This window comes from Triticum aestivum, chromosome 3D, assembly GCF_018294505.1.
Source record: "Triticum aestivum cultivar Chinese Spring chromosome 3D, IWGSC CS RefSeq v2.1, whole genome shotgun sequence".
NCBI lineage: Eukaryota > Viridiplantae > Streptophyta > Magnoliopsida > Poales > Poaceae > Triticum > Triticum aestivum.
This window is the reverse complement of record NC_057802.1, coordinates 6,840,989-6,853,333: the sequence shown is the minus strand read 5'-3', so window position 1 is coordinate 6,853,333 and position 12,345 is coordinate 6,840,989.

Sequence of the window (12,345 nt, the reverse complement as noted above, 5' to 3'; positions counted from 1 at the left end):
TGACTAAATGATATTTTTCTTTTGATCATTCTCCTGCCATAAAAGCCTGGCTCTGAAAAAATTCATACGTTTGCTCACCCCAATGGGTAGCCCATAAAACGACATCATAAAATAAGGTATGCCTGTCAAAGAAGATTGTATTAATGTAACCCTCCCTGCACTGGCAAGTAATCTACCTTGCCAAGTTTCACATTTTTCTCTCCATTTTGCTCTCATGAGGTTTCCAATGTTTATTACCAACTCTATTTTTATCAACTGGTAGTCCTAAATATTTCATAGGCAAAGCACCTACCGGACATGTAAAGATTTTGCATATTCATCTTTTTTTATTAATGACCTCCCCAAATAGAAATAACTCACTCTTATGAAAATTGATCTTCAGACCAGACATTTGTTCAAAGAGGCACAAGATATATTTCAAATTATGAGCACTATCTAGATCATCTTGCAATAAGAAAATAGTATCATCTGCATATTGTAACATGTTAACCCCATTTGGAACATTTTCATTTAGTACCCCTTTAACCAGACCATTTTTCCTAGCATTATCAAACATAATAGCTAGTGCATCAGCAGCCAGATCAAAATTGAGAGGTGACGAAGAGTCCCCATGCCTCAGCCCTTTGTGGGTAAGAAAATATTTTCCTAAATTTTCATTAACCTTCACACAAACTTTTCCCCCTCTAGTGGTTTCCATCACCCAGTCTATCCATTTATCAGGGAATCCTTTTAATCTAAGCATTTGAAAAAGAAAAGACCATTTGATTTTATCATAAGCCTTTTCAAAATCGATTTCAACAAGAGGGCACTTTGCTTCTTCTTTTTTAGGCTCTTTAGAGCTTCATGTAGAATTAGGACCCCTTCCATAATATATCTGCCTTTGACAAAAGCAGTCTAGACAGGGAATATAACATCAGCAGCCACTAAATTTAGTCTATTCATCAATACTTTTGTAATAATTTTAAAGCAGACATTCAGTAGGCATATAGGCCTAATTTTTTGTATTTTGTTGGCATCCTTACCTTTAGGGACTAGAGTTATAATCCCATAATTCAATCTGCTAATATCAATTTTCATTTTTGCAAAATCATCCAATAAGGCTTTGAGGTCATTTTTCACCAGTTCCCAGTAATGCTGATAAAATTCAGCTGTAAATCCATCTGGGCCAGGTGATTTGTTATGTGCCATTTTAAAGACAACCTTCTTAATTTCTTCCAAATAGAATTCCTCAATCAGAATATCTCTATATATAGCTTGTATCTTGTTTGGGTTATCAATGTTAAGAGAGACTGAAGAGTCATCAGGGGGACCATACAGGTTTTTGTAGAAAGCAGTGATGTAATCTATCAGATTTTTTTCTCCCTCAATAGTCCCCTCATCCTGTTCCAGTCTATTGATTCTATTTCTTCTAAGTCTCCCATTAGCTTTAGCATGGAATAATTTTGTGTTACTATCCCCCTCTAATATTTCATCTATCATAGCTCTCTGTCTCCATTTAGCCTCTTCCTGTTGAAGAAGTCTATCAAGTTGTGCTCTCAGCTCCATTTGTTCTTTTCTATCAGCAGCTGTAAGACCATTCAATTCACAATGTTTATCAATAATATCTAGTTTCATCAGAATATCTTTTTTTAACTCTAAGTACCAGGCATTCATATTCCTGTTCCACCCTTTGAGTTTAGGTCTAAGCAACCTAAATTTACCTAGCAGTCTGTCTATACTGTTACCATTTACACTTGGATCATTCCAAACCTCCTGTACAATTTTATCAATACCTTCCCTCAGAAACCAGGCATTTTCAAATCTGAAAATTGGATCAGTTTTTTGAATATCCCCAGAGTCTAAGAAAAGAGGGGTATGATCAGACTTCTCTCTAGTCAAAAATGTAACCTGGGTTAAAGGGTAAGCCTCCTCCCATTCTGTACTACATAGAGTTCTATCTAGTTTTTTGAAGGTGGGGATAGGTAAATTATTCCCCCATGTAAATTGTCTCCCATTCATCTCAAGCTCTCTCACCCCAGCCTGTTCTAGAATGGCATTAAACAAAAAAACTCCAGTGTCCAGGAGACCCTTGATAACCCACAAGTATAGGGGATCGCAATAGTTTTCGAGGGTAGACTATTCAACCCAAATTTATTGATTCGACACAGGAGAGCCAAAGAATATTCTCAAGTATTAGCAGTTGAGTTGTCAATTCAACCACACCTGAAAGATTTAATATCTACAACAAAGTATTTAGTAGGAAAGTAGTATGGAAGTAGCGATAACGATGGCAAAAGTAACAGTAGCAATTTTTGTAGTAATTATAACAGTGGCAACGGAAAAGTAACTAAGCAAAGATCAATATGTGAAAAGCTCGTAGGAAATGGATCAGTGATGGATAATTATGTCGGATGCGATTCCTCATGCAACAGTTATAACATAGGGTGACACAGAACTAGCTCCAGTTCATCAATGTAATGTAGGCATGTATTCCGAATATAGTCATACGTGCTTATGGAAAAGAACTTGCATGACATCTTTTGTCCTGCCCTCCCGTGGCAGCGGGGTCCTATTGGAAACTAAGGGATATTAAGGCCTCCTTTTAGTAGAGTACCGGACCAAAGCATTAACACTTAGTGAAATACATGAACTCCTCAAACTACGGTCATCACCGGGAGTGGTCCCGACTATTGTCACTCCGGGGTTGTCGGATCATAACACATAGTAGGTGACTATTGACTTGCAAGATAGGATCAAGAACACACATATATTCATGAAAACATAATAGGTTCAGATCTGAATTCATGGCACTCGGGCCCTAGTGACAAGCATTAAGCATAGCAAAGTCATAGCAACATCAGTCTCAGAACATAATGGATACTAGGGATCAAACCCTAACAAAACTAACTCGATTACATGATAAATCTCATCCAACCCATCACCGTCCAGCAAGCCCGCGATGGGATTACTCACGCACGGTGGTGAGCATCATGAAATTGGTGATGGAGGATGGTTGATGATGACGACGGCGACGGATTCCCCTCTCCGGAGCCCCGGACGGACTCCAGATCAACCCTCCCGAGGAAGATTAAGGCTTGGTGATACGTCTCCAACGTATCTATAATTTTTGATTGTTCCATGCTATTATATTATCCGTTTTGGATGTTTAATGGGCTTTACTATACATTTTTATATTATTTTTGGGACTAACCTATTAACCCAAGGCCAGTGCAAATTGTTGTTTTTTTTGCCTATTTCAGTGTTTCGCAGAAAAGGAATATCAAACGGAGTCCAAACGGAATGAAACCTTCGGGAGCGTGATTTTTGGAACAAACGTGATCCAGAGGACTTGGAGTGGACGTCAAGAAATCAACAAGGAGGCCACGAGGCAGGGAGGCGCACCTGCCCCCTGGGCGCGTCCCCCACCCTCGTGGGCCCCTCGCAGCTCCACCGGCCTACTTCTTTCTCCTATATATACCCATATACCCCGAAACCAACCAAGAGCACCACGAAACCCTATTTCCACCGCCGCAACCTTCTGTACCGGTGAGATCCCATCTTTGGGGCCTTTTCTGGCGCTCCGCCGGAGGGGGAATCGATCACGGAGGGCTTCTACATCAACACCATAGCCTCTCTGATGATGTGTGAGTAGTTTACCACAGACCTTTGGGTCCATAGTTATTATCTAGATGGCTTCTTCTCTCTCTTTGGATCTCAATACAAAGTTCTCCTCGATCTTCTTGGAGATCTATTCGATGTAACTCTTTTTGCGGTGTGTTTGTCGAGATCCGATGAATTGTGGGTTTATGATCAAGATTACCTATGAACAATATTTGAATCTTCTCTGAATTCTTTTATGTATGATTGGTTATCTTTGCAAGTCTCTTCGAATTATCAGTTTGGTTTGGCCTACTAGATTGATCTTTCTTGCAATGGGAGAAGTGCTTAGCTTTGGGTTCACTTGCGTTGCTCGATCCCAGTGATAGAAGGGGAAACGACACGTATTGTATTGTTGACATCGAGGATAAAAAGATGGGGTTTATATGATATTGCTTGAGTTTATCCCTCTACATCATGTCATCTTGCCTAATGCGTTACTCTGTTCTTATGAACTTAATACTCTAGATGCATGCTGGATAGCGGTCGATGTGTGGAGTAATAGTAGTAGATGCAGGCAGGAGTCCGTCTACTTGTCACGGACGTGATGCCTATATACATGATCATGCCTAGATCTCATAATTATGCACTTTTCTATCAATTGCTCGACAGTAATTTGTTCACCCACCGTAATACTTATGCTATCTTGAGAGAAGCCACTAGTGAAACCTATGGCCCCCGGGTCTATTTTCCATGATATAAGTTTCCAATCTATTTTCACTTTGCAACCTTTACTTTTAGTCTTTATCATAAAAATACCAAAAATATTATCTTATCATCTCTATCAGATCTCACTTTTGTAAGTGGCCGTGAAGGGATTGACAACCCCTTTATCGCGTTGGTTGCAAGGTTCTTATTTGTTTGTGTAGGTACGAGGGACTTGCGTGTGGCCTCCTACTGGATTGATACCTTGGTTCTCAAAAACTGAGGGAAATGCTTACGCTACTTTGCTGCATCACCCTTTCCTCTTCAAGGGAAAACCAACGCATGCTCAAGAGGTAGCACTTGGCGGCGGCTCCGTATCGTAAAACATGATGAATCCTTCTCTCTATTTTTTTCTCCCCGAACGTGAATATATGGAGTTGGAGTTGAGGTCGGTGGAGTCTCAGGGGCCCACGAGGCAGGGGGCGCGCCCCAGGGGGTGGGCGCGCCCGGCACCCTCATGGACAGGGTGTGGGCCCCCTGGTGCTGATTCTTTCGCTAGTATTTTTAATTATTTCCAAAACGTGTCTCCGTGGATTTTCAGGTCATTCCGAGAACTTTCATTTCTGCACAAAAATAACACCATGGCAATTTTGCTGAAAACAGCGTCAGTCCGGGTTAGTTCCATTCAAATCATGCAAGTTAGAGTCCAAAACAAGGGCAAAAGTGTTTGGAAAAGTAGATACGTTGGAGACGTATCAACTCCCCCAAGCTTAAACCTTTGCTTGTCCTCAAGCAATTTAGTTGACAAACTGAAAGTGACAAAGAAAACTTTTACAAACTCTGTTTGATCTTGTTGTTGCAAATATGTAAAGCCAACATTCAAGTTTTCAGCAAAGATTATGAACTAACCATATTCACAATAACATTTACGCCTCATGTTTACTCATATCAATGGCATAATCGACTAGCGAGCAATAATAATAAATCTCGGATGACAACACTTTCTCAAAACAATCATAACATGATATAACAAGATGGTATCTCGCTAGCCCTTTCTGAGACCGCAAAACATAAACGCAGAGCACCCCTGAAGATCAAGGACTGACTAGACATTGTAATTCATGGTAAAAGAGATCCAGTCATACTCAATGTAAATTAATAGTAATGCATACAAATGACAGCGGTGCTCTCCAACTGGTGCTTTTTAATAAGAGGATGATGACTCAACAAAAAAGTAAATAGATAGGCCCTTCGTAGAGGGAAGCAGGGATTTGTAGAGGTGCCAGAGCTCGAGTTTTGAAATAGAGATAAATAATATTTTGAGTGGCATACTTTCATTGTCAACATAACAACCAAGAGATCCCGATATCTTCCATGCTACACACATTATAGGCAGTTCCCAAATAGAATGGTAAAGTTTATACTCCCCCACCACCAACAAGCATCAATCCATGGCTTGCCCGAAACAACGGGTGCCTCCAACTAACAACAATCCTGGGGGAGTTTTGTTTGCAATTATTTTGATTTGAGCATGGGACTGGGCGTCCCGGTTACCAACCATTTTCTCGTGAATGGTGAGCGGAGTCCACTCATCGTGAGAATAACCTACCTAGCATGGAAGATATAGACAACCCTAGTTGATACATGAGCTATTCGAGCATACAAAACAGAATTTCATTTGAAGGTTTAGAGTTTGGCACATACAAATTTACTTGGAACGGTAGGTAGATACCGCATATAGGAAGGTATTGTGGACTCATATGGAATAACTTTGGGGTTTATGGAAGTGGATGCACAAGCAGTATTCCCGCTTAGTACAAGTGAAGGCTAGAAAAAGACTGGGAAGCGACCAACTAGAGAGCGACAACAGTCATGAACATGCATTAAAATTAATAAACAATGAGTGCAAGCATGAGTAGGATATAAATCACCATGAACATAAATATCGTGGAGGCTATGTTGATTTTGTTTCAACCACATGCGTGAACATGTGCCAAGTCAAGCCACTCGCATCGTTCAAAGGAGGATATCACCCTATCATACCACATCACAACTATTTTAATAGAATGTTGGCACGCAAGGTAAACCATTATAAACTCCTAGCAAATTAAGCATGGCATTAGCAACGATAATCTCTAATTGTCATTGCAAACATGTTTCATTCATAATAGCCTGAATCAGAAACGATGAACTAATCATACTTACAAAAACAAGATAGGTCGAGTTCATACCAGCTTCTCTCATCTCAATCAGTCCATCATATATCGTCATTATTGCCTTTCACTCGCACGACCGAACGGTGTGGGTAATAATAATAGTGCACGTGCTTGGACTAAGCTGGAATCTGCAAGCATTTAATACAAGGGAGAAGACAAGGTAATATGGGCTCTTGGTTAATTCAACAATAATGTATATGAGAGCCACTCAACATTTTCATCATGGTCTTCTCTCCTCTTGACCTCCAAAGAAAAGAAATAAAACTATTTACATGTGAAAGCTCCCAACAAGCAAAAGAAGAACGAGAAATCTTTTTGGGTTTTCTTTTAATTACTACTACTACAGGCATGGAAAGTAAACTAGCTAAAAGCTACAACTAATTTTTTTTGGTTTTTCTTAAGGTTTTTCAAACACACAAGAAAAAGACTTAGAAGAGAAAATAAACTAGCATGGATAGTACAATGAAAAAGTATGAGCACCGACAACTGGCATGAGTGTGTGAACATGAATGTAATGTCGGTGAGAAATACGTACTCCCCCAAGCTTAGGCTTTTGGCCTAAGTTGGTCTATGGCCACTGCTGTCCTGGCGGATATCCAAAGTTGTAACTGGGGTCGTACTGAGATGCAGCGGCTATTGCCTGACGAGCTGCAGCTTGGAGGCGAGCTGCCTCCGTCCTCCTTTCATACTCGTTCGCCTCCTCCCTGGTTATAACATATCTCCTTTTTGCCTGAAAGTCAAAGAAAGTAGGAGCAGGGAGAGCAACATGGACAGCGCGATGTTTGTCAAAGATTAGTCGGTACTGGAGGAACTGTTCGTTCCTCTCAACAAACTGATGGCGAACCATAGCATTATAATCTAGATAAGCAGGAGGTAACTCCATATCATTTTCATGTATGGGTACATCAAGATAATTAGCTACACGAGTCGCATAAATTCCACCAAACAAATCTCCACTTGTACCGTTAAGATGCAACCTTCGTGCAACAATGGCCCCCAAGTTATATTGTTTATCATCTAATACCGCACTCTTGAGGACACTAAGATCTGGAACGCACATGTGACAAGCCTCATCTTTACCGTTAATGCATCTACCTATAAACAGAGCAAAATAATGTGTGGAAGGAAAATGAATGCTCCCTATGGTAGCTTGTATGATTTCTCTAGATTCCCCCGCAGTGATACTAGCAAGAAAGTCTTTATATTCAGATTTGCGAGGTTCACTAACATTGCCCCACTGCGGGAGTTTACAAGCAGTATTAAAATCTTCTAGGTCCATGGTATATGATTTATCATAAAGATCAAATAAAACAGTATGAGAATTGCGCGAGGATGTAAATTTAAACCTTCTCACAAAGGAATCAGTTAGGTAGTAGTATTGTGGGCACTTACCTGACACGAAGCCCTCAAGATCAGCGTTACGCACATACGCGTCAAATTATCCTTGGCGCCTGCTTGGACCATAAACTCCTCTGACGGCCATTCACAAGGCCGTACTTGAGCTTCGCTCGATGGTTCATCGTCCGGCTCACGTATCGCGAGCCTTGGTTCTTGCTTCCTTGAGGAACCACCTTGGTACATTTTCCTGAACATTTTTCTTTCTCTGTAAAATTTCTGAAATTTTTAGTGACTCAAAATAAAAGTGAACCAAACTCAACAAGATTGATAGCAACTACTCCCACAAGTGCCTAGAGGCTATATCATGCATTAAAACTACTTTGGAGCATATAAATTTGACATGCAAGCTCAAGAACAGGGTCACCTTAGCAGCAAAATTTTGCAATAAATAAAGCACTAGAACAAAAACTAATTGGACCATTGGAGGTGTCACATACCGACGAACAACCCCCCAAAACAGTTTTGTGAATGAAGCTTTGAGCAAGGAGATCGAAAATGGCAGCAAGATGAGCTAGAACACAGGTTTGAGCTATGGGAGGATTTTTTTTCTAGAGGAAGACGAAGTGAGTGGGTGATGGAATAAGTGGAGGGGGTCCACGTGGGACCCACGAGGTAGGGGCGCGCCCCAGGGGGTGGGTGCGCCCTGTGCCCTCGTGGCCAAATGGTGGGGCCCCCTACTGTGTTCTCAGTGCCAGATATTCTTAAATATTCTACAAAAAATCATATTTCATTTTCAGGACGTTTGGAGAACTTTTATTTTTCGGGGAATTTTTTATTGCAAGGATAATTCAGAAAACAGACAAAAAATACTATTTTTGCTTTATTTAATCTAAATAACAGAAAGTAAAAGAAGGTACGGAGAGTTGTGCTTTCTAACTTCATCCATCTCATTCTCATCAAAAGGAATCCACTAACAAGGTTGATCAAGTCTTGTTAACAAACTCTTTCCAAATCGCATGAAACCGGAGAATTTTCGAATAACACTAGGTTACCTCAACGGGGATATGCACGTCCCCAACAATAAGAATATCATATTTCTTCTTGACAGTAGGAAGAGGAAATTCAAAACCTCCAATAATAACCGTTGAAATTTTTCCAATAGAATTGATACTGTGGACTTGAGGTTGTTTCCTCGGAAAATGTACCGTATGCTCATTACCATTAACATAAAAAGTGACATTGCCATTGTTGCAATCAATAACAGCCCCTGCAATATTCAAAAAGGGTCTACCAAGGATAATCGACATACTATCGTCCTCGGGAATATCAAGAATAACAAAGTCCGTTAAAATAGTAACGTTTGCAACCACAACAGGCACATCCTCACAAATACCGACAAGTATAGCAGTTGATATATCGGCCATTTGCAAAGATATTTCAGTAGGTGTCAACTTATTCAAATCAAGTCTACGATATAAAGAGAGAGGCATAACACTAACACCAGCTCCAAGATCACATAAAGCAGTTTTAACATAGTTTCTTTTAATGGAGCATGGTATAGTTGGTACTCCTAGATCTCCTAGTTTCTTAGGTATTCCACCTTTAAAAGTATAATTGGCAAGCATGGTGGAAATTTCAGCTTTCGGTATCTTTCTTTTATTTGTAACAATATCTTTCATGTACTTAGCATAAGGATTCGTTTTAAGCATATTAGTCAAACGCATATGCAAAAAGATAGGTCTAATCATTTCAGCAAAGCGCTCGAAATCCTCATCATCCTTTTTCTTGGATGGTTTAGGATGAAAAGGCATGGGTTTCTGAACCCATGGTTCTGTTTCTTTACCGTGCTACCTAGCAACGAAGTCTCTCTTATCATAACGTTGATTCTTTGATTGTGGGTTATCAAGATCAACAGCAGGTTCAATCTCTACATCATTGTTATTGCTAGGTTGAGCATCAATATGAACATCATCATTCACATTATCACTAGGTTCATGTTCATTACCAGATTGTGTTTTAGCATCAGAAATAGAAATATCATTGGGATTCTCAGGTGTGTCAACAACAGGTTCACTAGAAGCATGCAAAGTTCTATCATTTTTCTTTTTCTTCCTCTTAGAAGGACTAGGTGCATCAACATTAGTTCTCTGAGAATCTTGCTCAACTCTCTTAGGGTGGCCCTCAGGATAAAAAGGTTCCTGAGTCATTTTACCCCCTCTAGTCATAACTCTAACAGCATTATCATTTTTCTTATTATTTAATTCATTAAGCAAATAATCCTGAGCTTTAAGCACCTGTTCTACCTGAGTGGTAACCATAGAAGCATGTTTACTAATAAGTTTAAGTTCACCTTTAACTCTAGACATATAATCGCTCAAGTGTTCAATCATATAAGCATTACATTTCAATTGTCTACCAACATAAGCATTGAAGTTTTCTTGTTTAACAATAAAATTATCAAACTCATCTAAGCATTGGCTAGCAGACTTATTACGAGGAATATCACCTTCATCAAATCTATAGAGAGAATTTACCTTTACTACCAGTGTTGGGTTATCAAGACCATGTATCTCTTCAATAGGTGGTAAATTCTTAACATCTTCAGCTTTAATACCCTTTTCTTTCATAGATTTCTTTGCCTCTTGCATATCTTCAGGACTGAGAAATAGAATACCCCTTTTCTTCGGAGTTGGCTTAGGAGTTGGTTCAGGAAGTTTCCAATCATTATCATTACTCAATATATTATTCAATAGCAATTCAGCTTGCTCAACAGTTCTTTCCCTGAAAACACAACCAGCACAACTATCCAGATGGTCTCTGGAAGAATCGGTTAGTCCATTATAAAAGATATCAAGTATTTCATTTTTCTTGAGAGGATGATCAGGCAAAGCATTAAATAATTGCAGAAGCCTCCCCCAAACTTATGGGAGACTCTCTTCTTCAATTTGCACAAAATTATATATTTCCCTTAAGGCAGCTTGTTTCATATGAGCGGGGAAATATTTAGCAGAGAAGTAATAAATCATATCCTGGGACTACGCACACAACCAGGAGTAAGAGAATTAAACCATGTTTTAGCATCACCCTTTAATGAGAACGAAAATAACTTAAGGATATAGTAGTAACGAATTTTTTCCTCATGAGTGAATAGGGTGGCTATATCATTTAATTTAGTAAGATGAGCCACAACAGTTTCAGATTCATAGCCATAAAAAGGATCATATTCAACCAAAGTAATTAACTCAGGATCGATAGAGAAATCATAATCCTTATCAGAAATACAGATAGGTGAAGTAGCAAAAGCAGGGTCATATTTCATTCTAGCATTCAAATATTTTTCTTTCAGCTTAGCTAATAGTTTCTTAAGATCATATCTATCTTTGCAAGCAAAAGAGTCTCTAGCAGTTTCTTCATCCATAACATAACCCTCAGTCACATCAGGTAATTCATATCTAGGGAGAGAATCTTCATCATCACTTTCATCAATATTATCAGTTTCAATAATTTCATTCTCTCTAACCCTAGCAAGTTGTTCATCAAGAAACTCACCTAATGGCACAGTATCATCAAGCATAGAAGTAGTTTCATCATAAGTATCATGCAAAGCAGAAGTGGCGTCATCAATAACATGCGACATATCAGAATCAATATCAGGAGTAGGTGTCGCAAGTTTACTCATAACAGAAGGTGAATCAAGTGTAGAGCTAGATGGCAGATTTTTACCTCTCCTCGTAGTTGAGGGATAAATCTTGGTTTTTTCGTATTTCAAGTTCCACATAGTGATCAACAGATATAAATCCCAAGTGACTCAAAGAACAGAGTTATGCTCCCAGGCAACGGCACCAGAAAATAGTCTTGATAAACCACAAGTATAGGGGATCGCAACAGTTTTCGAGGGTAGAGTATTCAACCCAAATTTATTGATTCGACACAAGGGGAGCCAAAGAATATTCTCAATTATTAGCAGCTGAGTTGTCAATTCAACCACACCTGAAAGATTTAATATCTGCAACAAAGTATTTAGTAGCAAAGTAGTATGGAAGTAGCGATAACGATGGCAAAAGTAACAGTAGCAGTTTTTGTAGTAATTGTAACAGTGGCAACGAAAAAGTAACTAAGCAAAGATCAATATGTGAAAAGCTCGTAGGCAATGGATCAGTGATGGATAATTATGTCGGATGCGATTCCTCATGCAACAGTTATAACATAGGGTGACACAGAACTAGCTCCAGTTCATCAATGTAATGTAGGCATGTATTCCGAATATAGTCATACGTGCTTATGGAAAAGAACTTGCATGACATATTTTGTCCTACCCTCCCGTGGAAGCGGGGTCGTATTGGAAACTAAGGGATATTAAGGCCTCGTTTTAATAGAGTACCGAACCAAAGCATTAACACTTCGCGAATACATGAACTCCTCAAACTACGGTCATCACCGGGAGCGGTCCCGATTATTGTCACTTCGGGTTTGCCGGATCATAACACATAGTAGGTGACTATTGACTTGC